General features: G+C 38.5%; 1 long non-coding RNA gene across 1 annotated transcript in view; it reads left to right on the forward strand.

Moving 5' to 3' along the window:
• The first annotated feature begins 2931 nt into the window (after positions 1-2931).
• Positions 2932-5113, forward strand: part of LOC138142482 (uncharacterized) — a 30133-nt gene continuing 27951 nt past the window's right edge. The window contains exon 1 of the long non-coding RNA XR_011163438.1: positions 2932-3029. This is a non-coding gene — a long non-coding RNA (uncharacterized lncRNA). The remainder of the gene's footprint in view (positions 3030-5113) is intronic.

The raw sequence follows: 5113 nt of genomic DNA on the forward strand, positions 1-5113 counted from the left end.
ATGTTTTGTGATGTTTGTTGTTGAGTTGTTTCAGTTGTGTCTGACTCACAATGGCCCCATTTGGAATTTTCTTGGCAGAGATACTAGAACCATTTGCCATTTCCTTCTCCAGATCATTTTAGAGATGAAGAACTGAGACAAATAAGGTTAAGTGACTTGGCCAAGCTCACATAGCTAGTAAATAAATGTCTGAGGCCAAATTTGAACTCAAGTCCTCCTGACCTCAGGGCCACTATGCCACTTAGCTGCCCTGTTTTGTGATGTACATAATGCATTAATACAAATAAGTAAATTTGTTGAGGCTATTTTTTTTAAATACTGATGACGGTATATGATCAAAAAGTTTGGAAACACTGATCTAGATAAAGGCATAAATGGAATGCTCATCAAATGTGCAGAAGGCCTAGTATCAGAAGGGTGAGTGAGGTCACTGGATTACAGAGCTAAGATCCCAAAAGACAGTAATATGCTAAAGCATTGGACTGAATATAAAAGATGGAACTAAATATATATATATATATATAAATCTATAAATCAAACATTATTTTGAATACTTACTATGTGCTAATATTGGGGATACATGGATATATGGACAAAATATGGACAAATGACAAAAGTGTTCTTACTCTCAAGGAGCTTACCATCCTCTAAATAATGGAAAAGAACACGTATATATGTCATAAGGTTTCTGATCAGTGAGTCTAGTGAACTCAGATGATTCAGTCTCCGTATGGACTTTGGCATACACGTGCCACAATTGCCATAATGTTATGATTAGTTTCAGACTGCAAACCATGTTGAAAAAGAGACAGACTTTTGATTGGCTGCTAAGCTGGGACAGGGTGAATGAAAAAAATACCAACTGTCCAAAACAGGCCTCTAACTTTTTCCTGCCTAGCTGCATTGGAATGAAAGAGACAAGCTTTCTCTAGTTGAAGAGTGGTCTTCTTCAGGGAGACCTGTCTCATGGAGCTAACATGAGGTCTGTTAAAATGGGCCACTGTTCTTTGCCTTTTTGCTTTTGTTCTTTACTGAAGGAGCATGGGATATGGATGCAACCTTGTGAGCTTCAAAAGGTCAGAATAACAAGTGCCAGAAGTCTGGGAGTTGAAGTCTATGCTGGGATTTTCCAGAAGCTAAGATAATGAGGAGTGAAATCCCAAGCGACCTGTCTGACCTAGAATATAGCAAAGGCAGCCAAATGGGAGCCAAAGCCATTCACCGTTGACTATGCTGAATTTAGAAGTGAACTTTGTAGATTGCTTTTATAAACAGATTTTTTTTAAAAAAAAACAGCTTTTTTTTAAATAGTATTTTTTGACATTAAAAAAAAAATCTGAATTCCAAATTCTCTCTTTCCCTCCAATCCCTTGCCTCCCCAATGAGAAGGCAAGCAATATGATGTTAATTATACATGTGAAATCATGCAAAACATTTTTTTTCATATTATCCATATTTCCAAAAAAAGTGAGAAAAGTAATGTGGAAAAATTATTCTTCAATTTGCAGTTAAGTCCATCAGTTCTCTCTGGAGGTGGATAGCATTTTTCATCTTGAGTCCTTTGTAATTGTTTGGATCATTGAGTTGATAAAAGTAGCTATGTCTTTAACAGTTAATCATTGTTACAATGCTATTGCTACCATGTGTAATGATCTTTTGGTTCTGCTCACTTCATTCTGCATCAATTCTTAAAGGTCTTCCCAAGTTTTTCTAAACCATCCCCCTTATCCTTTCTTATAGCACAATAGTATGTCATCACAATCACATATCACTTGTTCAGTCATTTCCCAATTGATTGACATTCCCTCAATTTCCAACTCTTTACCACCACAAAATGAGCTGCTATAAATATTTTTGTCCATGTACGTCCTTTTTCTTTTACTCTGATCTCTTTCGGATAATAGTAGTGTCATTGCTGGGTCAAAAGTTATACACCGTTAGAAACTCCTTTAAGCCTTGAGCATACTCTCCCCAGGAACCAGGGATTTATTCACAGTAAATATCTTTATATAAAATCTAAATGCTTTTAATTGGTTAAATAAAAGTGAGACACCAAGTACTGGCAGTTGATAATGGGAATAATACTAGAATGGGGGCTCAAATCAATAGCATTAGAAAAATATATTCCTAGTGCCTTATGGAAGGAAAGAAAGAAGGAAGGAAGGGAGATATGGAGAAGGGACAAAGCAAGGAACAAAGGAAGGAAAGAGTGAAATATCTAACAATATTTTACTATGTGCTAAGTATTATGCTAAGCACCAGACACACATGTAAAAGCAAAAAGAAAAACAGTCCCTGTCCTTAAGGAGCTTACGTTCTAATGGGAGAAGACATACACATACATGCCCAGGAGGGAGTGGGGGAGATATAGAAGCATGTGTCACGGGGTGAAGGTATAGTTGGAGGGAGGAGCTTGTTTTAAAGTCTAAAAAGTCAGGAACAGAATGGGAGAGGAATTAAGGCTGGATAGCTGAACCCCTACACAAAATGGAGGACTTGATAAGAATTCATTAATTAGAGAAGGGGGTAGGCCTTACACAGGAATTTTCCAAGATAAGAAGTTTATTGGATATGCCAAGGTAAGAAGGTCCTAGGTGCTAAGGGAAATTCCATGAGACAACATCATAAGCATGGTTTTGAGGTCCAGAAATAAAGAACAGAACCAGAAGGAGGATGAGAGGGGATCACATAGTTTTTCTCTCTCTAGAGTGAGTCCAGAGACTCCTTAAACACACACACACACACACACACACACACAATGGGATAGTAAATTTGTAAGATCTTCCCTGCCCCTAGGCTAAAGTGCAGCCGGAGCCTGGGGTGGGAGGCTTATTTTTCAGTAGATACTTCTTGATTGGCCAGTGAGTCAATAAGGTTGTTACATTCTCTGAGCCAGAAGGCTATATAAGCCCTGATATGTAGCTTTGTTTTGGGGCTCACTTTGAGAAATGTTCTGTGATTTGATCAGATGAAACTCTGGGAAGCTGTTGTCCAGGGCCCCCCGGCTTTGCAACTCAGATGTTGATTTGGTATGGATGTAATGCTTGGACAGTTTGGAAACTGTCTACTTGATCTGTTTCTCTGTCTTGATAATTCTGTCTGTGTATTCTGAAGTTTGGGGTGCTAACCTTTTTCCCCTGAACTAGGTAAACGATACATATTTGACTGGTTAAAGTAAGCTTGTTAACCCATTTTGAATTGCTTTCCTTTATCAAAGCAGATCCAAGAACCTGTGGTGGCAGTGACCCTGGGGACGCTGGGGTGCTTGCCGCTACAACACATTAAATTCAGTTTTTAGGGAAGGGAGGTACTCATAGCTGAAGAGCCTTGAAAAGCCTAATGTAGAAGGTAGTACTTAAGCTTAAGGTCTTAGAGGAAGCTAAGATTTTAAAGATTCTAAATGGAACATCTTATACTTGGATTCAAAAAAATTAGCTACATAAGCATAATGTGGGGAAGGCATGGTTACACAATAGATTGTCAGAAAAAGATTTCAGGATTTGGGAGGATTTCATGCTTAAGATGAGTCAGCAATATAATACAATAACCAAAAAATGAAAGTGATACTTGTTATTCTATTGTTTTCACTCATGTCCAACTCTTCCTTCATCCCATTTGGGATTTTCTTGGCAAAGATACTGGAATGATCTGCCTTTTCCTTCTCCAGCTCACTTTACAAATAAGGAAACTGAGGTACACAGTGTTAAGTGACTTGCCCAGGGTCACCCAGCTAGGAAGTGTCTGAGGTAAGATTTGAACTCAGGAAATTGAGTCTTCCTTACTTGAAGCCTAACATTCTTTCAAGTGTAGCACTTGGCTGCCTGAAAATGATAATGGACTATCTAAAATATGCATACACACACATACATATGTATATATACATATATATGTATATATACACATATGGAAAGAGAGGGAGAGTCATTCTACGTGTAAGTCCTTGTATATTCGGCCCTGGTCAGATGACCTTTAGAATATTTTGTTCAAAGCTGGATGCCACATTTTTGTAAAACTAGCAAGTTTGAAAGGATCCAGAAGATAAAAGTAACTTGGATGGTGAAAGTTTTTGAGTTCATTGGTCAGAGAAACTAGGAACAGTTAACCTAGAGAAAAGGAAATTTGAGTGGGAAATGAAGCTATTTTCAGATATTTAATGGACTGGTATGTAGAAAATGGATTGGTTTTATCTGCTTCTGTCCACAGGGAAAAATCAGGGGCAATGGATGATGTTACAATGAGACAAATTTAAATCCCATGTCAGGAAAAAGCTTCCCCCAATTAAGTCAATATAAAAGTAGGATGGGCTGCTTCTAGAGCTGGCGGCTTCTCCTCACTGAGGTACCTCAGACAGGCTGGGTGATCACTCTTCTGCCCTGATGTAGTAGGGATTCTTCTGGGGGATGGGTTGGACTAGATGACAGATGAGAAGGTCTAGGATTCTGTGCATTGATCTGATCAGCCCCAGAAGCCAGAATTAAGAGTAATGAGTAGAACTTACAAGGAGGCAAATATCAGCTTGCTACAAGCAGGGAAAAATGCATTAAAATGCTATCTTTTCCAAAGGAGAATCTGATTCCCAGGAGGCAGTGAATTCTTAGCACTGGGGGATTTAAATGCAAATGTTGTCTATATCGCTGCTTATTGATGAGTTTGCAGAGAAGATTCCTCACCATCAATGGGACAGAAGGGGTGGTCTCTAAGATCCCTTCCATATCTGAAGCTCTGGGATTCTGCGGGAGCTATTGATATGCTGAGTGAAAACTATTATATGTTAGCTTACAGATCCGAATAAATTAATGATAAGGTGGGACTCAAAGTCAAGAAGAAAATTACATTAAAACCATATAGCAATAATAATTAACATTTACATAGTACCTACTATGTCCCAAGTGCTAGGAAATTGAGGCAAACAGTTTAAGTGACTTGCACAAGGTCACATAGATAATGTGTCTGACATCAGATTTGAACTTAGGTGCTCCTGACTTCAGGCCTAGTTCTCTCTCCATTGTTCCACTTAGCTGTCTTTAATATATATTCCTTCTTTCCTTCGTTCCTTCCTTCCTTTTTTCCTTCCTTCCTTCCTTCCTTCCTTCCTTCCTTCCTTCCTTCCTTC

Source organism: Petaurus breviceps, unplaced genomic scaffold, assembly GCF_028583685.1.
Source record: "Petaurus breviceps papuanus isolate PSGF00001 unplaced genomic scaffold, PetGlider_PUasm1.0 90591, whole genome shotgun sequence".
NCBI lineage: Eukaryota > Metazoa > Chordata > Mammalia > Diprotodontia > Petauridae > Petaurus > Petaurus breviceps.